At 40.5% G+C, this 23,910-nt stretch overlaps 1 protein-coding gene across 10 annotated transcripts in view; it reads right to left on the reverse strand.

The window, feature by feature from the left end:
* Positions 1 to 23,646, reverse strand: part of NRIP1 (nuclear receptor interacting protein 1) — a 99,356-nt gene extending 75,710 nt beyond the window's left edge. For 2 of the 10 annotated variants that reach the window (XM_032630553.1, XM_032630551.1), the window contains exons 1-2: positions 20,596 to 23,646; positions 727 to 806 (exon numbers count right to left, since the gene is read on the reverse strand). The gene's annotated coding sequence lies outside the window, so the exon portion shown is untranslated. Of the gene's footprint in view, positions 1 to 726; positions 807 to 18,877; positions 19,124 to 19,597; positions 19,812 to 20,457 lie in introns of those variants that run through there. The other 8 variants (XM_032630550.1, XM_032630548.1, XM_032630546.1 and 5 more) reach the window with 6 other exon arrangements.
* Between the last annotated feature and the right edge of the window lie 264 nt (positions 23,647 to 23,910).

Raw genomic sequence — 23,910 nt, forward strand, 5'->3', positions numbered from 1 at the left:
GGGAACTGTGTTCACCACTGACCTCAGCCAGATCGGCTGGTGTATCCACACGGGGTCTTGGGGTTGTAAAGGACAGAAACACAAAGCAGGTAAGTTTCTCAACGGACAATCTTAATATCCTTCCTTCCTAGTAATACATCACATGTCCCGAGACTCAGGGTCTATGAGCAGATGAATTATTATGCTGCACAAACCTAGACATATGTGATAATGCAGAGGGAACTTAGCAGATGGATGTTCAGAGGCAGAGTCAGGTGACCTGGGTGAATATGTCCGTGGGCCCTATGAAAACACAGATGGCAGCTGGTCCCTACGCTAGACGGTAGAACTGTCATAGGCAGGAAGAACTTTAAGACTGCCTGAATGTTTAATGTATATTTCACATGGTCTTAGATAAACAGAAACTTTTTATAACTCATTTTCAAATCAAAACATTCTTTAAAATAGTACTATGCTGAAAAGGTAAAATGTAAATATCTCAGATGTTTAAAAAAGGCAAAACTGGTTCCATCTAAACCAGATTCCTTTTACTCACACAAAATTCATAATTTACCAACACTGAAATGTATCCCTCTCCTCTGTTACAAATGTCAAACAACTAGTTTATCAATATCTGAAACTTAAGAAAACTAAACAATTAAATATGGCATAATATTCTTTCTTTCCTATAACTGAAAAGGCTTAACTACATTTTAAAAAGTGGAGCAGTGAGACAAAATACAATACCTTCTGGATGTGCTTCTCCCAGATGTTAAAATAATGGATCCTGAGGATAGAGCTTAAATTGCTCACAATCCAAACACTCTCTGAAAATTAATAAAAATAAGTGTTACTTCAAGTTGCATCTTATCTCAAAGAATTTCAATAGCACGTTTCACAAACAACCCTTAACTACTGACTGAAAAACAAAATCTGAAAAAATGACAAAAAAAGATGTATTGAAAGTAAAAAAATTCCTAATTATACATGTTTTCCTTGGGCATAGCTGTTGATCACATCTGATCAAAAATACACATTACAAAATTATTTAGACCAAAACACTACTTATCTGTCTTTACACTGCATTAAAGACTATATCACCAATTCTCAAGTGTGTGAGAAGTTAATGTCAATGACCAAGAGGAATTCTGATCAAGGATTCCGGGAGAAAAAGTATTAGAATTATTTGGTAGTCAACACAAGAACTGAAACACCTCATTTTTTTTTTTTCTAGACCATTAGAAACAAAAAAATGTTAAACTTGGAATTAGAACCTTCCTAGATACAGAATGACATCGACATGTGGACAGTTTATACTTTTAAGAACAAAAGAGTGGGTGAAAAAGTTTTAGGACAGCAAGACCCAGAGTCCACACTTTAACACTGTGGTGGCCTTGGAAACTGTATATTGACCAATAGGCCAATGGACAGTGAGACCAGTTGGTGATAAGACAGGTATGGTGCAAACTCCGAGATTCCACCATAGCAGCATTCCACTCGTATCACCCACTGCATTTATGTCTGGTTTACATTTTTAGAATTCTCAATTCCTATCCCACAGCCTATGATTGGTTCTCAAGGATTATAGCTTAGCCTCCAAATAAATCCATAAACCTAAACCTTAAACTCCCCAAATAAAGTATTTTTCATTATCACTTAATTTTACCAGTGCCCTTCAGTCTCCTTAAAACCATATATAGATTACAAATTTCTTTGAGTGATGCTTCCTTAACATCCTAGGGAGGCAGGCTGTTCAACCACTCTGCCTCTGGGTCACTTTCTCTGTATCCTGCTTACTGTTATTCTCCCTGTGACTGTGAGCCCTGCATTCATCTTTGAATCCTCCAGCACCTAGCATGGTGCAAGGCATAGAGCTGATGCTGAGTGAAAGTCTGCTCTATGAATCACCGAATCTGAGAGACTTTGTCAACTAATATACCATGCTGAAGTAAAAATAATACCAGCAAAGGGAAGCAGGTAGTTATATGAGCCAACTACAATGAAGAATACTCGCCTTTTTAAAAATTTCATACTTCATACATACACACACACACACACACTCAATTCTCATTCTCGCTCCCTCTCCGTCTCCCTTCTTTCTCTCAGTTCTTCATTAGCAAGACTCTCCTGGCATCTATGTCAATACTCTCCCAACCCCTACAGACAATCAGCCAGCTGGTGGCAGGGCTCCTTTCTGCCCAGGTGAATTGGGATTCTAGCCCTGCTGTCTGAGGTCCTGCACCAATTGGCATGGTAACTGGACGTTAACACAAACCCTCTAGGCACACCATCAGCAGCTCCTAAGCTACCCTCCATCAGCAGCTGGGAATGTCACTTATATGTGTAAGTCAAAAATACCTAGAATGATAACTAAGGCAGAATATTCCTAGAATTTTATTAGTAGACAGCTGGCATTGCCTTAAAATAGAAAAAACAAACAAACGAACCCTGAAGAGACCTAGTAGTGATTTAAAAAAAAAAAAAAAAGCCTTATCATTTCCTATTAGGACACTACTTTTTCAGCAACCAAATAAAAACATTACCAAATCATTTTATGTAATAAAATTTAACCTTACTTTGACCTCCCTCATAAAGCAAACAAACCTCTCTATCCAATAAAGTTCCATCTGAACTATGTAAGATGATAAGCAATGCCTTAATTGCATTCATTTACATGACTCTGAAACTATTCTGGGCTGAAGTCACTGACTGCAAGGTCACAGAATACAAAAAAGTAAAATGTGTGCAATTTACAGAGGAGGAGGAATGATGCACTCGGGCAGTGGGGTAGACCTTCTCCCTCCCTCGTCAGGAGACACCCAAAGCTTAATGCAATCAACAGGTGCAGCCATCTCTAACATCTCTATCTGAAATATATCTTACATATTCACACTGATTTTATAAATATACATATAAAATATAATAAGAATATGTACTTGATAAGTCCACCATATATTATGGTCTTCTTATTAAAATCAATCTCCCTGAACAGAGGCAAAGGGCAATTGTATGCCTTAACAGCATTTAAAATCAAAATATGAAATAGGGCTATTACTTTTTCCATTGTTTCATAAAAATTTCTAACAACTAAAATTCAGGTTATAAAGCTGTAACAATTTTTAGGACAAGAACTGCAAACACAGGATGTTAAGTATACTAAGCTTTTCTGCTTTCATTTTTCATAACCTAAGCAAATACTCAACTAATTTGCTTAGAGGAGCAGACTTTTACGTCTCAAAGCCAATAATACCACATTAGTAAAAGTAAAGAAATACAACTGACTGACAGAAACTGACTACCATAAATTACGAGGGACAATGTGTATTCCTCAAAACCTCAGAATATATCATAACACACAAAAACAAGTTAATCCTACAAAATATTTCCCTTTAGTAAAATTCTAACACAAACTAGATGTTTTTGGCACTTGAATTTACTGGAGAAAAGGGAAGGAAATTAAAAGGTTAGGATCTAGAGACCTTTAAAAATGTCTGTAATATTAGTACAAATGTAGAGCCTCAAATATTTTTTTCGGTTTAATATAACATCACCAGGAGATTCATTTAAGAAGTTTCTGTCCATTAAATTAGATAAATCTCCCACATTTAATGTACTACCAAAGCATTTCTATACTGCTCAAGCCAAACTTTTGCAATTTAAAAATGATTTAGTGAAAAAGCAGCAATGATATTATAAAATTTATGCTTCTTCACCTTCTCTCCCTACCTAGAAGGGCAAGACTCTTTTCATGTAAATCTGTATTAGATCCCAATCATTTCAATTGATGATACTCCACAAAGAACACAAGGATGAAAATATATTTAAGTACTATATTCTTAAACAAACTCCAACACCTTGATGCCACTTTGTCCTGTTTAAATGAGAAATAAAATAAAATCTCAATTTCTCTCTATATGTTAAGCCAATTCACTTTGGAATACCTTAGTAGCAAAATAAATGTATACATGTATTTTAAAAAGTACTAGTTACTATTACGATCCACATATAACTTTCAGTGACCATATCTTCTTTAGATATTTTAATCCTTTCTAAAAGAAGTAATTCAGGCTTTAACATGATATAGATAATCTGTATAACTATGTAACAAGCAATTCATGGTTCACATATCTTGACAAGGATAAAAGTACTGGGGCCAACCAGCATCCTCTAATATTGCTTCCAGTGTTCTTGGTCACATTTTTATCTGATTTCAGATCTCAGGCTCACGGTAATTTTCTGATAAATATAACTTTTGTTATTTCTCAAACACTTCCCTCTGTCCATCCAAAAGACTGAATGCTTTATGTTCCTAAAGCTCATTAATTATGATCACAATATTTATCTAAAGTTCTATTTCATACACATAAATTATCCTTTCCTTGGATATTAGAATATGTTAAAACCAATTTTTATAATCACAGTTTAGCCTTTGTGTGTCTTTAAATGAGCTACAACCGTGAACTGAAAATGAACTATATTAATGGCATCACTCTTACAGCTCTCAAAGTTGAAGAAAGAAGTCCAAGCTTAGGTTCTGACACACTTCATTTTAACAGCATGCATCAGCCTCAGGTGAGCATAGTAAATCCTGCCCACATAGCAAGTATGCATGTGTGTGCTCCTCTTTCCATTTCCTCTTTTCTTTTCCTTACCTCTCCCTAGGAAGTCAATGAACTAAATATTACACACTGTTTAAATATATACAGTGGTACAGAGATAAATGATCTATCTTGTCCAAAAAAGAGGTACCTAAATAAAGAAATTTATCAATTCTCAATGTAAAATTAAATCCTGGACTGACAGGTTGCTCAGATAACACTCAGAAAAGAACAATATGACTCCACCTGTAAGGAACAGACCAAAAACACTCCATAAGATGAAGTGTATCTAGAGGAGTCCATATCTCCATGTGAAACACTTGCTATGGAATATGTTAATTGACAGTTCCATCTAGGAAATATTTTTCTTCCTCTCTCACCTGTTCCCCCACCCATCTTGCACTCGACTCCATAAACAGCAGTTATCCCCCATTATAAAACAGTTGACGGTTAAAAAACAATGAGCCAACGAAGAAAGTACAATATTCTATAACTGACATTTACTGCATTGGCCTTGGACTTCTAATCTTTACCAGACGGGCACACAAATCAATCCATCAGCTCATAAAGGTGTGCTTTTTTAACCTCTAAAACAGATGGGATTGGCCAGAAGGGTCTGGCATGTCAAACTGCTAATCACTGCTGCCCTTTGCACAAAATAACCCTCAAGTTGAGGCATGGTTGCACGGGAACCGACATTAGTCTGTGGGAAACCCATTTAGCTGTCACACACTCCCTGCCACTCCTGCTCTCCCTTAATTAAGCCTAATGCCTTATGCTTTGACCTTTTGTTCTAGCCTATTAACCCTATCTAGTACAAGTTCAATTATGTTAAACTAAAAACTTTGCTGTAAAATATTAAATGCCAAGCTCAAAAAATCATGAGGGACATCCTCACAGCCCTTAGTTCTATGCACCCTGTTACTCCATGCATGTGACAGTAAAACCTCACTTCTGAAGTGATACTGATTCTGATAGAGTCTAGAAGAACCACATGATCATTCTTGTTCACCCCCTTATTTTACAAACTGAGGCCAGAAAACATTAAATGACTCACCCATTTCACAGCTTCAGTTGAACCACGCTGAAACCTATCTAATCTCTAGCTCTGATCCTTTATTCTCCATCGTGTCTCTGATTTATAGTCAAACCACCCAGGACTGTGTTAAGGATACTAGTATTTTCAACACATTATTACTTTTCACCACCCACTAAAATTCACTACTACACAAATAGGCCTAAAGCAAAACAAATGAGCACGTCCACAGAGTTTTGAGGTAATATTTCCTTTCCTCCCCACACCAAAATTTTCTATCCGCTCATGACTTTTCTTCTTTTTAAAAGGAACAATGGCCATCTGAGAACTGCTAAATTCTGCAACACTCCCAAGGCATAGGTGCAAGTTCAAATTTCTTTCTTCACTGATACTTCATTTAAGTATTCAATAGAACAAATGACTGAAGCTACAGAAAGCAACTACAACTTACTACTTATCCTCAAATGGAAAAAGCTGGTTATCTTTAAAAATATCTTTTTTACACCTATATGTAAATTGATTGCTCTTCAACATTTACCAGAATCCCAAAAAATAAAATCAAAAAAGTTTAAAATTCACTGTAAAGTAAAATCAAACATAGTCCAAACTAACATGCTATCATCACAGGGGAATTTTAATTTTAGTATATAGTAATAAGTGCTATTCCCCTTTCCACTTACTTCATACAACTAGAAAAAACTGTTTTACCACTCTCACTATGACACGTGAAAACAAACATTAATAACATCAAACAAAATCTGGATTTCTACCTGTGACTCATGTGAGGAAATGCATATTAATTCCAGATTTTTGAAAGATTTAAAGTCAGATTTTAATTTTATCCTTTTATTGACTGCCCAAAGACCCATTTTTATCTACTTTCAGTATTAACCAATACTGTCATTTTTGCCGTAGCAACCTGGAACCTTACAGGTTAAGATAATATGCCATTAAGTGGAACATATAGCAATTTTCAAAAGAAACAGTGATGAACAACTTCAATGACAGAATTTACTACTTTCTAAGGGATAAAAGTAGAATGTGTACAAAAGTAAAACTCAAAGTGAATGTGCTTATGTTATTAGAATGGTACTTTCTTGGCATCATCAGAAGGAATATACACAAGAATTTACAATATGAAACATAACACAGGTGGATGAGCAGTCAAAGGGAAAACAAACACTGACAGCAAGAACAACTAGCAGCAAACTAATGATTCAGAGTGTCAGTCACCTTTTTTTCTGCAAAGGATATGTTTTTTTTACACACACACACACACACACATACACACTTTCTTTTTTATATTCTTTTCCATTATGGTTTATCCCAGGACATTGAATATAGTTCCCTATGCCATACAGTAGGACTTTCTTGTCCATGATATTGTTAGTTTAAATGAGATATCATGCCTTAATTACAAAAGTCAGCTCATAAAAATAGAAATTAAGTTTGGGTCTCAGACGCTGAGGAATTTAACAGTGGGAAAGTTATACTAGTGCATAGAATCCACATACTCTACAACATATTGACTGACACAAAGGAACAACTGAAAGGAAAGAGCAGCTCAGCACTGATGCAAACACAAAGTAGAATATACCACATTAATAGTGAATGTGCTCATTTTTCTACTCTTTTACTTTGGACAGTAGTCCATTAGCCTGTATATCTTCTTTTACTATGATTTATGTGGTTCACTGCTATTTACTTGTGAATAGAAAAATATGTGAGCCCTGAGAGGTGTTTTTTCTGTTTACAAAAAGCATCTATTTCTAAGCATGCATAAAGTTTAGTAAAAACTTTTGTCTTCACAAGCAAGAAACTGGGTTAAAGTCATTTTAAGAGCATCTGTTAAATCTCAGTACTGTATATGTATGTCCCAGATAATCTACACATTTTCTTTAGCATTTGAAAATTAATTGCTGGTCTATAAATTTCTGAGCTCTATTTTAAAATAATTTTCTTTTCCAACTTAGCATTATTAATCAAGTTGAATGTGACAATGTTCTAACAGTCAGAAAATTCACCTCTAGTGAAGAGCAAATCCTAATTTTAAAAAATAACAAAAGGGCTTCATATACTACTTAAGGCCTATAATTTACTAGGTTTTGAATCATCAAGTCCTTCCTGATTCTAACTTTTAAGATTACTGAACGCCAAAATTAATGCTAAACATGAGATTCTGAGATGCCTCCAGTGTCCCAAGCAGTCAAATTCAATGCAATTAAATGTGCTGAGCTGGTGGATCCTTATAACTACTGCAAGTAAGGCCAAGGAAATTGCCCATAAGGCTCTAGAAATATTGTTTCATTTCTTTAAAAAAATTAAATGTTGCCCCCCCAAATTTCTCTGAACACGCATTCCAATATGTTATAAATTGTGTATTTTATTTTTTACTTTTTTTTTTTTTTTTTGCGGTACGCGGGCCTCTCACTGTTGTGGCCTCTCCCGTTGCGGAGCACAGGCTCCCGACGCGCAGGCTCAGCGGCCATGGCTCACGGGCCCAGCCGCTCCGCGGCATGTGGGATCTTCCCGGACCGGGGCACAAACCCGTGTCCCCCGCATCGGCAGGTGGACTCTCAACCACTCCGCCACCAGGGAAGCCCTAAATTGTGTATTTTTGAAGAAACTTAGTATTACAGAACAATGTCAAGTAATTATAATGTCACCAACAGTTAGTTTCACTTTTTCCTTCATAATAAATATGCCTGGAAAGAAGATGATAAATTTCAAGGAAGAAATATTATTTCTTATAGAAGTTCTAATTTAAATAGACCAAAGAAAAAATGTAGAACAGCAGCTATTATGCATAAGTTAGTCATAATATTTAGCAGTTTTTAATGTATAAATACACAAAGGCCCCATTCCTAACCCCCAAAAAAGCCAGATTTCACCAATAGTTGGGATTGGTACAGTTCAATTCAACAAATGTTTTAACAACCTTCTGTATGCCAGGCACCTACAGCACCAACAATACACTGATGAATAAGCTCCTATTCATGCAACTTACCCTCTCTTGAGGAGGACAGACATTAAACAAGTGCGAGACTATCACAATCAGGGGTACAAGGAACTGTGAGAGACAAATCTGATCTTGTTAGAGGTTTGGAGACTGTACTGAGCACCTACACTCTCTTGTCCACTGTCCCATGAGTGAGAATATTCCTTTCCCATTTGCTTCACCAAGGGGAGGAATGTGGTCAGTCTGTGGCCCACATCAACGGCTACCATTAGGTTTCTTCTCTCTTGCTCTCTTTCTAGAGGGGTGGACCTCGGTGCACTTGATTCAGGGCACTGATCACCCCTGGTCTACACAGTGCCCTCGCATCCGATATGCTACCTTCTCAAAGGAGAATATAGAGTGGGGCCCATAACCTTTGTATTATGTTCCCAACTGAACCAACAGACCCAACCACCTCCACTAATGGTTTTAGAGTATTACTCTTCGGTAGTAAGCGCAGCTGGCCTGTGATCGTTCTGGTCACACTAGTCAACTAAAGTCACCTGGCTCTATTAATCGACAAATAAACGTTCCCCTACTGAATTTTAAATAGAACTCAAAAATGTATATGAGGGCTTCCCTGGTGGCGCAGTGGTTGAGAGTCCGCCTGCCGATGCAGGGGACGCGGGTTCGTGCCCCGGTCTGGGAGGATCCCACATGCCGCGGAGCGGCTGGGCCCGTGAGCCATGGCCGCTGGGCCTGCGCGTCCGGAGCCTGTGCTCCGCGACGGGAGAGGCCACAGCAGTGAGAGGCCCGCGTACCGCAAAAATAAAATAAAATAAAATAAAATAAAGAGTAAGCTGTCTATATATTAAAAAAAAAAAAAAAAAAAAATGTATATGACACGTAGAGACAAAGCTAATGCATGAACAGATGCACACCTGTACTGTAAAGCTTCTCTTCTTAAATTCTCACCCTAGAAAACACACCCCAAGTTCTAGACTATCAAATGAATCACAAGACTGTCCTGAAGACCATATTTTAATAGCATGAGAAGGAAACAGGCTACAAAAAACAAGGATAAGGGCTTCCCTGGTGGCGCAGTGGTGGAGAGTCCGCCTGCCGATGCAGGGGACACGGGTTTGTGCCCTGGTCCGGGAAAATCCCACATGGCGCGGAGCGGCTGGGCCCGTGAGCCATGGCCGCTGAGCCTGCGCGTCCAGTGCCTGTGCTCCGCAACGGGAGAGGCCACAACAGTGAGAGGCCCGCGTACCACAAAAAAAAAAAAAAAAAAAAAAAAAGGATGATACGGTCCGTCTGGCTCACTCCACTCCTTAAGACCCAGTCCTGATTATCAGAGGTCCTCCCTTGGGGTTAGCTTAGCTTTAGTATACTGCTGGATCCATCACCAAAGGTTATTAACTATTCCTTGACACCTGGTACAGAAAGCCCCTCTTTCTGAGATTGCTTTAGCAAAAATAAACAAACACACAAAAGAGTGTGAAATAAATCAAGACTTGATTTCTCACCCTGGGTTTAGCCAGTTGCCAGCTGTTGGTTTTAAATTCTTAGGTGCTCAGTGTGTCCTCCTCCGTAAGATGCAGACAAAAAATGTTTTGGGGGCTTCCCTGGTGGCGCAGTGGTTGGGAGTCCACCTGCCGATGCGGGGGACGCGGGTTCGTGCCCCGGTCCGGGGGGATCCCACGTGCTGCGGGGCGGCTGGGCCCGTGGGCCATGGCCGCTGGGCCTGTGCTGCCGGAGCCTGTGCTCCGCAATGGGGGAGGCCGCGGAGGTGAGAGGCCTGTGTACCGCAAAAAAAAAAAAAAAAAAAAAAAAAATGTTTTGGAAATTTTAAATTAACAACAATGTCAAAAATGTTGGAAGATGAGCAATCATGTACCCTACTGTGCCACATGGATACCTAGCCATTAAAAAGAAAAGAACAAGTGAGAAATTACGAGAACAAAAGGGAAAACAGGGGAAAAAGGAAACAAAAATAGAGGAGGATCAAGAGAAAAGAAAAAGGTGTGTAAGTGAAATAGTAGCACTTATCACTATTTGATTCACAGTCCACACCAACTACCTATCCTATGTGCTCTTCTGTTAAGTAAGATGCCTCTATACACCGACTTGCTTGAAAATGAGGAAGTAGGACAAGGTACCTCTAAAACAAGCACTTAAACCCAGAAATTCCATAGCTTCTATCAAATTTCCTTCCAACCTGGTATCTAAGGATTCTATGAAAGTACTTCAGTTTGTGAAAGCCCAAGCAAAAGAAGAAGAAGAAGAAGAAAAAAAAAAACAACAGAAGAAAACATAACGTTGATTCAGGTCAGTCAAGGATTACCAAGACAGGTAAGAGTAGCATTTTACTAACAGACTGAACAATGCATTGCTTTGAGTTCTGCTTCAATAATACCAAACATCCAGATATTGGGAAAGAACCAGGTGGTGAATAATAAACACCTTCCATCTTCAATCCTTGACCTCATGCAGATTCAGTCTATTTCAATTAACTTTTTTAAAAGGTATGGATGTGTTAGGGAAATAATATAAATACATATCTGAACTCCAGAAAAAATTTTTTACCCAGATTGTTCACTTACACAGTTTCTCTCTTATTTGGCCAGATACAATATAGTTTCTTAATAAAAGAATGTTCCTTTGCAGCTTTTATACAAACCCTTTTGTTTATCTAACATTTATTTGGCATTTCAAAATCCAAAGAACACTAGAAAATACTATGTATATGAGCATTATTACTCATCCTTGTGTCTCCAATACGGTTTCAATTTGACTACCTTTTAGTGTAGAGGGACTACTCAGCTTGAGTCTTTTGGTTCAAAGTTCCATAAATTTTAAATGAGGAAAGTAAAAAGAGGTGGAGAGGTTTATAACTGCAGTTCTCACGCTCCAACAATAAAAGAATATGCCTGATGTGTACTTTAAAATACATGATGTGCTGCAAACCTCCCTAACTCCAAAATTTCTTTCCTGACCATGGTCTACTCCCAAAATGAAGCCAAATACTCCTCATCTCTTGATTTCTGCATCCTTCTGATAAATTCACAAATGCATTGTCAATTTCCTCTTCGTATTACAGACTAGTTCATTAGCATAGCACAGTCTTTAAAATAAAATTACTGGGGGTGAACATAGGACAATAAAAATAAAAATCATGTTAAGAACCGTAACAGTCAAGAGATTTAACTTTTCAACCAGGAAAAGCTATGGCTCTGAATTTGCTACAACTGCTCCTTGAAGTGCACAAACATAATTTGCCTTGGGAACACTTGGATTAAGACCATGACAAGCTTTTTAAATGAATTATATCAAGAAACATAGTTGCTTTCTCTGCCTCAAAGAACACTGTAGCAATTCTGAGGTCCACTTCACAGGAGCCAAGAACCTTCACGGCTGCCCTTGGTGACTACATCTTCCTTATGCAAGTGCAGGAGCAGGACATCAGCTCTGAGAACTCACAGCAACTGCGGCAGAAACATTGCTTGGAAACAGGGTGCCTTCCCAGTGGGACTGATCTTTGAGAAGCCAGGCGGGGTGAATGCTGCTTGAGTCCTGCGGCTCTCAGGTTGGGGGTAGGTTTTTTGTTTTTTTTTTTTAAATCATTTTCTAAAAATCAGAGAGAGACTGGTTTTCTCTTCAAAAGATGGCATATTCTCGTGGAAAAGCAAATTATTATCAATGAAATTAGCTGTGTGACCTCAGGCAAGTTACTCAGGCATCTCTCAGACTAGGTCTATGTAAAGTAGAGAAAATGATACCTATATGTCACAGGGGAACTGTAAAGCAGCCAGCACCATGTCTGGCACAAAGCAGGTATCCCCAAATCCACTTCCTTTCCCTACTCCTCCCCGCAATAAAAAAGGAAAAGGCAAAAGACAGGTAACTAAATAACCTTTTTATATTTCAAGTATTGACCCATCATCTCTACTCCTTTCAAAACTATAACCTTGAAATCTTTACTGTTTACTGTCAACAACAGCATATATTGATATAGTCAGAATTTCAGAATTTAGAAATGAAATCTAACCTCCCTGTTCTACAGATTCTACACATGCTGCCCAGAGACATAAAAGGCCTTTCCTTTCATCAGCATCATACATTGATTTAGTAGCAGAACCTAAGCTAGAAAAATATGTGTGGAATAACAAAACAGAAACACTTTTTTAAAATATGCTTTTCAAAAATCAGACCTGAGCCTATATGACCCATTGTGTAAATATTCCCTTTAGGGGAAAAACTGCAATTGTGGTTAGTTTCATTTTGAGGGTATTTCTTATATCTCATTTGTAAGTGTTTCACATGTTTTCAAATACTTTTTCTTGCTGTTCTCCACCTTCTTCTGTCCTCCTTCCTTCCCTTAATTTGTTTCTTTTCCAGGGTATAAATCTACCACTCTACGTAGATTACTATAAATTCATAAATTCGGGAATCAAAAAAGAATTCTTAAAAAATATGCTTTTTAAAAACCAGCTATAATCCCTTAAACATTTCATATCTCTCTATTTCTAGGTAAATTCCTTAAGACAGAAGTCTCTTTTAAACTTCTAATCCTCAAACTTTGACTGCGTTCTGCTATATGTCAGGCTCTCTTAACCACATTATGTCATTAAATCTCCACAATTATAGTAATATTCTAAGATTGCTTATAAACATAATTTCCTTTCTTACTATTGCAATGCTAAATTATCATCTTTTTTTAACGCAGTAACATATTTAACATGTTCACATGTTATGTACAGTACAGGCAAATTCAACAATTGAAAGCACACAACTACAAGAAGCTAGCTTAGCCGCTACATGACTTAGCGTTTCTCTTACCTAAAGCTAATCACCTTACTTTTACCTAGTACCCTCACATAGCTGGTAAAGAAGGTAGAAGTAAAATAATCAAAGCAGACTGCAAAAAACCCCACAAGTTCCAAACTCCTTAGCTCCTGAGCTATCCTCAATCCATCAGCAAATTACAGATCTGAAAACAAGGAGTAGCCCTATCATTTAACAGGAGACTGAAAAACGACTTTCTTAATTAGAAGTCCAAGGCTGAGAGACTCCTTTCCACCAAAGCTCTGAATAAACACCAACATCAGGTCAATCAGAGCTGTCCTGGTCCCAGTGGGATCTTAAGCTGATGACTCAAATTCCCAGCAAGCTTCTAGTTTAATTTCTTGAAACTCTAGGCTTAGTCACACAGTGACCTGGAATTTAAGGCAAATAAGGGTCTCTTCCATCCTTAAAGATATTTTTGCTGAATGACACAAAGTTAAAGAGGGAAGATGGGTTTAGAGCTTTTTAGAGTTTTTACTCCCCGAGGTGTACCAAGTTAAAAAACTGGAGACAGTGAACCATGCTAGCTTTGAATTTCAAACACAACTATTAACCCTGTCAGAGAAGCAAGTCCATTTCCAAGTTTTAACAAAATGCCTTTTTTTTTAACCCCAGCACTATTTATTGAAAGAGGAAGGAAAGAAGAATGAAAGGGAGGGAGGGAGGTGGGGAGGGAGGGAGGGAGGTGGGGAGGGAGGTAGGGAGGGAGGTGGGGAGGGAGGTAGGGAGGGAGGTGGGGAGGGAGGTAGGGAGGGAGGTGGGGAGGGAGGGAGGGAGGTGGGGAGGGAGGGAGGGAGGTGGGGAGGATAGATGGATGTCACAAGCACCTTCCTAGACAAAGTTTCAACATATTCTGGAGTTCTTCTTGAATTTATTTCAATCAAAAAACATATAAATTATAATTTCTTTAACAGGTAATTATCCATACAATATCTTCAATAACTATCTTGTTTAGCTTTAAAAAAAATCTTAGTACTACTAAGTAAATACAGTGGAGTACTTTTCTTCCATAACTTCAAAGAGTAATTTTTTTCTACATTTCTGAGTTGCCAGTCTTCTAAATTCTTCAAATCCGCTTCTCATTATATTACTCCTAGAGTTCTAGGCTAAATGTTATCTCTAGCTTGGTTCAAGGTGCTAATTTTAACAAAATCCTAATAACAATGGTAAACTGTATCATCTTTACTTTTTCCTCATTCTTGTTCTCAACGTTTTATGAATTTAAGAAAAATTATCTGTTTCAGGTGTAATGATATCTTAAAATGCCATGTTTTATTTGTAGCATTTGCAAGGTAGTGTAGGGATCAATTTGAATTCTAAGTTTCATAATGCAGAGTATGTAATATAACAGTGACAACAATTAGTATATCATCCTACTTATCTCAATACCTATACTTATTAGGAAAAATTAAAATTACTCTTCATACCTGTAGCAAAACAATAGGAAATTTCTATTGTAAATAAACTCTAATTTTTAGAATCCTAAATATTCAATTTGAACATTAAATTTCAAGGAACTAAAAACAACAGATGGGTATCTGTATTACAGTTTGCAAAAAAACCCTGCTAAGATTTCAGAGGTCTCTTTGGTCCCAACTTTCCCCCTACCCTTGAATCACAAGGTAATGTGCTTAAAGAAAGCATTCTTTCTGGGGTTATTTACATGAAGTTATCTTTATGAGAAATCTTATGAAAGAGTTCTCCAGTTCACCACCCAAACCTCAGCACTCTGTTTTCCATGTTCGATAAGACCCTTGGAAAACACTACATCTCAAAAGAATAAAGAAAAGGTGGTCTATTTTTAATTCATTTCCTTCCAAATAAACTATTACTCCCTAACTCCTGGTTCTATGCTGGTACCCAATTTTGACCTTCCAGTTTAGATATATTTAAGAGACATTCAAAAACAGTGTACACATGCACAAGTGGGGAACCTGTCATTTCTCCCCCTCAAACCACCACTATTTTTATAATATTGATGACCTCATAAAAGGAACTCCATTACCATCAGCAATTCATGTCCCTGCTTCAGCACCAGATGCAACCAGGATATGGAAACAAGATCTCTCTCCTCCATTTACTTTTTATTCATTCCAACCCCTGGATATAACCCTCAGTTCCATTCCATTGGCCTGCTTCACCATCTGACACGCTTGATTTTTACCTTCTCAAGTCTTAGCGACCATCCTGGTGTCATATTTCCCTAATTGTTGTGTTAATCTAAATATTACAGAATGAGTTTGCTCATTTTCCCCCAAGACAGTCCCCTCAAAAAACTGCAACTTAAGGAAATGCATCTTGAACAGTTTAATTCTCAGATTCAAACTCATTATCCTGAAAGCCCTCCACCCCTCCCTGCCCCATATTCTGTTCAGAGTGTTTCTTTGACTTTTCAATAGTAATCAAAAGTTGCTTTTCATAAAAACATTTCTCTAGTTGGAAGACGGGTACAAAGGGTTTTGTTAGAACAGTAAATGCTTTTTTCTCTAGTCTTCATCCATGTTAACGGTAAATCACTATGAAACCAACCAAAACAAAACCCACCCTCACTGTGTGTAGCCACGTGAAGGGGCATATGGAAAAAGCTTAAGAGTAAAGAACCTTCATCCCATCACAGCCAAGAAGGGAAGCTACAAATGAAGGCAGTTTTCATGGAAGAAAACATCCACAGATGTAGAAGTTACTTATTTTAGAAAAGGGGACAAGACAGCAAGAGAGCAATAAGGAGAGAGAGAGGTGGGGTATAGACAAACAAACTGGAATGCCTCTTCTCTGTTCACCTACACTTTAAAACCTGACTGTATCCGGCAATCTAAAGTTTGAAAAGCAAAACTAAACCTATCACAATTTAAAGTGAACAATTTTCTCTTGATAAAAATTAGCTGTTTTGAACTTATTTGGGGCAGAATTATTTTTTTTAACCTTATACACAAAGCAATCATTGCTTTTTCAAAACACTTAAAAATGACCTGTTAAGTTTCTTACAATCGTAAAATTTTAAAACTGAATACCTAATCCATTTAACATCGTATATCCTAAGCCACTCTGATGTAAAATTACTTCTATGCCACTGTCTTCTAGTACTGGTTTGCAATGGAATCTGTACAATTAATAATAACCTTCTTCCTTCTCATCTTTCTAGAAAGCCAAGAATGACATATCTCCTTATCTCCCTATTTGTGCCATTAGATTGACATATTTTGCCTCACCTGTCACCTTCCATAAAACTCTGCTTTCAGATGAGTTAATTCATTTTTTAGTTGTCCTCAATGTTCTAAAATAGTGATGTTTGACAGAATTAATACAGTGCTCTAGTTCTCTCTGTTCAACTGGTATTTAATTAAAGATCTTGGAGGCATCTTTGTCTCCAGTTACACTGCTTCAAGAAGGAATGTTACTTCCTACCCGGACAATGTGCTAAACCACATGGCAACAGAGCTGCCTTCCTAAGGTCTCCCATTTAACAGATTGTTTTACTGTGTTTAAGCTACTAGCAAGACAGATTACCACTTTATTTAATGTTGATTTTACTTTTCACATCTCTGAACCACAACTCTACTATAGCCTACATTCTCTCTTACCTTTAAAGTGGCCAGCATTTCTGAACTTGTAATGCTCCCTTATATTTTTATTTGATCATTGCTTTTGTTTTACCTGGACCTCAAAAAGTCCTAATGGTATTTAATTTGTAAGATTTCTTGAATCTCTGGTAACCATGCAGAGAATCTTTAAGCAATGAGAGCTACCTGGAGCACAAGCAGAAACTTTCTTGCTTTAAATTCTTTTGAATTAGAGTCTTTAAGCAGTGAGAGCTACCTAGAGCACAAGCAGAAAATTTCTTGTTTTAGACTCTTTTGAATTAATATCTTTTGGCGAATAGCCCACTCAACTTAATATGTCATAATTTTCAATTGTAAAGGTAGCATGGATAATTTAAATTGGCACTTACTATTTATTACACAAATAACTGTTCTCTTGGAATGCGTTTTGAAAGCTAGCATTTCTCAATAATTCTTTGGCTATATCGGAACCACAAGAGACATGTCAATTTAAGCAAACTTCAGGAGCAATAAACTAACAAACAAGACTCTAGGTGGTGGTATAGGTTATTTTTTTATCATGATGTTTTGCTCTTAAAAAACTGCAAGAGTCAGAGGAGCCTTTAGCCTCTTTTACAGACACCTTTTTATTGCAACCTTACAATATTTTAGGGTGTTAAATTAGTAAAAGTTTAGAGACACATTCAGGAAATGGGTCCAGACATTAAAACTGGTTTTCAACTACCTCAAAGGCACTGTAGAGAGCGCACTGGAGTAAAACCAACAGTGAGTAGTCCTCTTTTTTGTTTGTTTTTAATACGTATTTTCCTCATGCTCCTAGGGCACTTTCAGGGCTAAGTATGCAAAGAGGTCTTTCCCCACCAGAGTGTATGAAACAGGCTAAAGTAACAATCCTACAGCCTGCAGGATAGGGGCTTGCTCCATTGACTGAAACTTCTTTGTCTCTAGGAACTAATTCCAGGCAGAAAAAAGTTAGCACTGGTGACGAAGCCACTACTCTCTGAACCAGCTAAACTCAAACCACATTACCAAACTGCTGGGCAAAACCAGAGCAACTTACTTCGAAACTGAAAAGCACTTCAAAATACTCCAGGCAGCAACCCACACTTAGGTGCCAGGCAGATGAAGCAGCATTTGTTTAAAAAGTCCACTTATTTCAGTGTCTCTTCAACAAAGGTGCCAAACTAGTGATTAAACATTGAATAATCACATCAGGAAGATGCCACCCACTTGCTAAACCCATGATTCACTAACAAGCAGGTTCAATGCAATTCATAACTTTAAAGAAATGAAGTACCAAAGCTCTTTGCTTCACAAATACCACTCTCCCCCCCCCCCCCCAATGTAAACAGCAATCATCATCTATAAACGGACAACCATTTTCACTTTGAACACCTATGGATGGTCTCTCTTCCTCTAGAAACAGTTTTTCCCGCACAATCTCACATTTAATCATTTACATTACCGGAGACAAACTCCAACTCAGTTCCACCAACTGAGTGAAAAATCCTTGTGGCTAAGAACGTCTTAATTCTTTTCCGAAATAAAAATGCTTTATTAAAAAATTTAAAACGCAAAACTACTTATCATTCTGTTCTTCTACTATCTTCAAAACCCAATTGCAATCCCTAACGAGATAGAAGGTAGAAACTCCTGTAATGCTTCAGAGATCAACATGTGTCACAGACTCCCAGCTTGTTCGCCTCTAAGACACAGTTGATTCCTTTGTTCCTTCAGACTGAACACCAACTCTTGATTAAAATTTGGAAACTACTTTGGAAAGGATATGACGGTTTGTAGAATATTTCCAGGCAAACCCTTCATAAAACAACAACATGCACTAGTAGTATTAGAGGACACAGATATAAGAGTGAAAAACAAGCCTCCAGAAGCCTCCCAGGACCTGCACGGAGCTCACCCTAGATGTGAGCCCGGTTTCTGGCTCAGGGGTAAAGTGATGGTTGAGGCCTCGGGTCGAAGAGGCCTCTCCCTCGGGAGGGGAAGGACAAGTACCGACGGGCTGGGCTGGACCCGGGGGTCCTCCGGGGGTCGGGAGCGCGGTCCCTTTTCTTACCCACTTTCCCCGGCCCGGGATCCGCGAGCACAGAGCTGGGAGGCACCCGAGTGAGAGGCGGGGAGCTGCGTCCGGCGCCGCCCAGGACGCCCGGGGCAGCAGGAGCGGCGCGGCGAGAAGCGCCCGGGGCTCGGGGCCGAGGGGCAGACGAGAGGGGCGCGACTCCGGCCCACGCCCCCCCCCCCTGCCCCGGCCCGGCTCAGGGGCCACCCGGAGGCCGCCCCCCGGCCCAGGACTGGCACGGACGCGCCAGTGAGCCGGGGGCCAACTCCACAACTTGGCGGCCCCGCTGCCCGGGCCCCCCGAGTTCCCGGGGAGATTCGGACCCAGCAGGAGAGGCGGAATTTCCCCGGAAACCACCCCCCCGACACCATCTCGTCCCGCCACCGAGCCCACCCCGCCGTCTGCGTCCGCTACCGCCGCCTGCGGCGCCGGCCCCGCCGCCCCGACGCCCCCGAGGCCCTACCGGCCAACGCCAACGCCGCCGCGGGCCGCGCTTCCCGGCCGTTTCCGGCGGCGCGGGCGGCCGCTCCTCCGAGCCCCCCAGCCGCGGCCGCCACTCACCCGAGGCCGCCGCGGTTCCGAGCCCGGGGCTCCGGCAGGCTCACTCCGCGAAGGCGCCCCGCCGCCCCGTCCTCCCTCGGCGCCCCAGCGAGCTCTTGCCTCCGACCGGCACTGCCGAGCGCAGCGGCTGACGCGAGGCCACGGGCGGGCGGGCGGGCGTGCGGGCGCGCGGGCGGGCGTGGGGCCGGGTCGTCCCTGCGCCTCGGCCACCGCCTCCTCCTCCGCCGCCGCCGCCGCCGCCTCCCGAGTTCGGGGCTCTGCTGCAATGTCTGCGAGGCTGACTTTGAGCGCCTCGCTCGCCGCCCGCCCGCAGCCGCGCTCCTCCCTCCGCTGCTGAGTCCGCCGCGGCCCAGTCCCTCCCCTCGCCGCTCCACGCCATTCAGCTCTTCAGCCAAGTTTCTTAACCCTTTATTCCCCTTCCTTCCCATTGTCACCGGGGCGGGAGGAAGGCGCCCGGGTCCCGGAGGCTCGCGGGAGCTGAGGGGCCCCCTCGGTTGGCTGGTTTTCCTTCTCGCCCGCCCTCCGGTCGGCCGGGCGGGGACTGCGGGGCCCCGAGGCGGCGGGAGGATCGCGGCGGCGGGGAGAGGTGGGTGCTCCACGCGCCCGCGCCGTCCCCCGCGGCTCCCGGCTCTGTCCAGCCGCTGCCACGGCCGAAGGCGCCCGGACAGCTCCTCCCGGGGCCCCGGGGGGAACCGATCTCGAGACACAGGCCAAAGGCTCGTGTTGGAGGGCACAGACCGGGGGCCGGGACTCCCCGGGTCCCCTCCTGGGTGCCGGCGCCCTAGGCGTCCCCCTCCTCCCATTTCGCCCACGACACGCGTCCCCTTGGCTCCTTCTCGCCCACCCCCAACTTGCACCACCTTGTAATCTGTGTGTCTTGCTTTGATCTTGGGGGGCACGGGCACTAACTGCGGGTCACTTTGACCCCACGCCCAGCACGTAGGAGGCAGCCAGGGATAAATGCGGAGTGAGTCCGAGAGGAAAACTGGGAAGGAGACCTGAGGAGCGCCCCATTCAGCTCCTCGGACGGCGGAGGACCCGGGAGCAGGGTTTATCTTCAGCTGCTTTGTCACTGCGAAGTCTCCAGCGGAGTCAGTTCTCGAATCTACACCATCCCCGGGAAGAATCTGACCCTACAAGACAAGGCAGAAGGCACCGGGCTGCCACTTCTCGGGCAGCTCTCCGCGGTTCAGGCACCGAGTAAGAAATAACAATTACATCACGAGGCCGGGGCGGCAGCGCCGAGGAGCCTCCCGGTTTCCTGCAGCCTGATCTCGCTGAACCCGCCTCTAAACTGGGGGGCATACGGATTGGTGAAGAGAGAAAGTGGAGGGAGGAGAGAGTCATCCGAAACCATCATTTCCCCCTTCTCCCTGTATTTGCTGTTTTAAAATCTTGTCCTCGACGCTCCCCAAACATCTAACTAGAACTATTAACACCCCCTCAACACCTCCGCAGATGTCAGGTTTCTTTTTGACTTTAGCATCTAGCATTTAGTAACTCGCCATGAAAAGAAAAAAAAAAAAAAATTACCAGGGGAAATGAGGACCGTTGCTGAAATTGTTTTTGCTTGCTACGAAAACGCTAAAGTACAGCTTAGCCTCACTGTGAACTCCGAAATGGCATGCCTGTGTTCAAACACTTATTACACAAAACAAGTGAGTGGATGAGACACTCCATTCTTACGTGTAGGTTTTCAGACCCTTAAGAATTCGATAGCATTTGAAAATAGAGTTGCTAGTGCACTTAAAAAAAGAAAAAAGAACTATCCAAGTCGTAAAAAGTATTCTATGCCTGTTATGTAATGGCTGTGTTGTGCGTGTAAAATGTCATTTAACCTTTAAAAACATGAATAAGAGTTTGGGGTTACCTTCACAATCTTAAAAAAGAAAGCATTTTTTCAAATTAATGCTTAATAATCCAGCCCCTAGCACAGTGCTGGGCACATGGTAGGAAGATTTTGCTTCATGGTGATAGTGCATTTTAGAACAATTATTTTACATCACCCTAGTGATTCAACTGTGCAATCTGTTGCCATCTTATATAGTTTAAACCTCATATGATAGCTTATTATTTGTATGTAGCACCGTTTTAAATCTGTTTCAGGCAACTTAGTAAAGTCAGCTATTCTGTAGTGCAACATATATCCAGGATTGGTGCAAAGCAACTGTTCCAGTTAAGTGATGGTCAGCATAATTGGAGCGTGGCCCTTTAAGGAGTCAAACTTCTTTTTTTTAAATCGTTTTTAACTGTTGTTAAAGATTTTCTGAAATGTATTATAAATATTTCTGTTTTCTTAAGCAGTTTGTTTGGCTTTTTCTGGAGAATTCAGGGTTAATTTTATTTAAAGTATTCATTATAGTAGGTGTTAGTGGATTTAACAAATACATCAAGTTCCTGTTCTCTATCAGGCTTCTTCCTAGGTGTTAGGGATGCTCCCAGGAGGTGTATAAGCCACAAATCGTTGCCCTGAAGGACTCCAGGATACTATGACCGATTAACTCTGCCTTTTGTAGTTTCTCTCTCTCCCCCTTCCCTAACTGACAATCTGTTGACTTTTCTCTCTTTTGCCAGCGAGCCTGTCTCCAACATTCTCCTCCTCTTCTGATTGGCAGCTTCTAGTCTGGTGCAGACTGAGAATCCAGATAGCCTCACTTGTCACAATTCAGTCTAAAGTAAAACTAAATAGGTCCCGTGTAAGGAACTGATGTGCTTACCAAGGAGAAAGGCACATGAACTTTAGTGCATAGACTTTGTGACAGATATTTGGACTACTCAAATGTTGCTTAGAAAAGCATTCTTTTTGCTTCTTAGGTGGGTTTTAGATCATTGTGGTTGGTAGATAAACAACCTCCAAGTAAGTAAGATTACACAGTTAATACAACAAGCCGAATACTGGTCCTGCCCCTTTTAGCACTAGTGTTAAAAAGTCTACTGCAGTATGTTAGATGACTTAATAAAGCTGCTCACCTCGTTATTCATCTGTCTTCTCAACCCCACAGAAATCCAGTGATTGGAATCCTGAACTCTTTTTGATAGTACATTAGTGTTAAGTAAGTTGCACACCTTTCGTGGGATTCATTTTTACTTAATCATTCTAATTGTGTTGGGGTTATTTTGTTGTTCTTTGTTTTTAAAAAATCAGTACCTCAGTTTCCTGACTAAGAGAGTCATTGCAAGGATACTGGGGCATATATGTAATATAAGAATACCTATTCAGTAATTGTATTTTGAAGACAACTCTCATTTTAACTGATTGTGATGTGAAAAAGATGCCCTTGAGCTTTTATACTTAAACACAAAATTATTTTTATGAACTCAGGTTCCTATGGGATCAGATACGTATAGTTCAGGCTCAATATGTTTATCCACCACAAAGAAGTAGTCTGGGAGAGGCATGCTTATGATGTACTCCCTGAATCTCTCCCATTATAGCATTTTTCACACCAGTTGGTGACTGGGTGTTTACTTATCTATATCCCATTCTAAATGCAGGCACTCTGGGCACAGGGTCTGTATCCTCTGGTTCACATATGGACACTTCCAGCACCTATCCCTGTGCACAGCAAACAGTAGACGGTAGATATCCAGTAGATATTGGGCAAGATACTGTCATGAGTCCCGAGAAAAGTCTTTGTTTCTACTTGGGGTACAGGTGTGGGGTAAGGGAGCTCAGAGAAAATTTTACAAAGAAAAGAATGCTTCAACTGTCTATTAAACGGTTAGAATTTACCAAGTAGCCAAGTGGGAAACAGGTTCTCAGGAGAGGGAAAAGACTGTTTAACAGTGGTGAGGTGTGAAGAAAACAAAAATATACATTGAGAAGTATTGAACTCACCTTATACACTATGAACTAGTGACTAATGAACTATGACAGCTGACAGAAATATATACAGATGGAATTCCAGTGTAGTTACGCTGTTATAGTCCCTCAGCCTCTAGAGGAGCACTGTCCAATAAAAATATAAAGCAAGCCACAAATGTGATCTACAGATGTACTTTTAAATTTTCTAGTAGCCACATTTTAGAAATACAAAGAAGCAGGTAAAATTAATTTTAGTAATATATTTAACTCAATGTATCAAAAATATTTCAATGTATACACAACATAAAAAATATTCAATAAATATTTTACATTCTTTCATTCACACTAAGTTTTCAAAATCCAGTGTGGTTTTTACACTAGGTTTTTTTACTCCTAGTGTAAAAACTCCTAGGTTTTTACACTAGCCATGTGTAGCTAGTGGCTACCGTGTGGGGCAATGCAGCTCTCTAGAGGGCAAATGAAATCTTTAATAGTACAGTCAAATGAA

The sequence above is a fragment of the Phocoena sinus genome, chromosome 4 (genome assembly GCF_008692025.1).
Source record: "Phocoena sinus isolate mPhoSin1 chromosome 4, mPhoSin1.pri, whole genome shotgun sequence".
Taxonomy (NCBI): Eukaryota; Metazoa; Chordata; class Mammalia; order Artiodactyla; family Phocoenidae; genus Phocoena; species Phocoena sinus.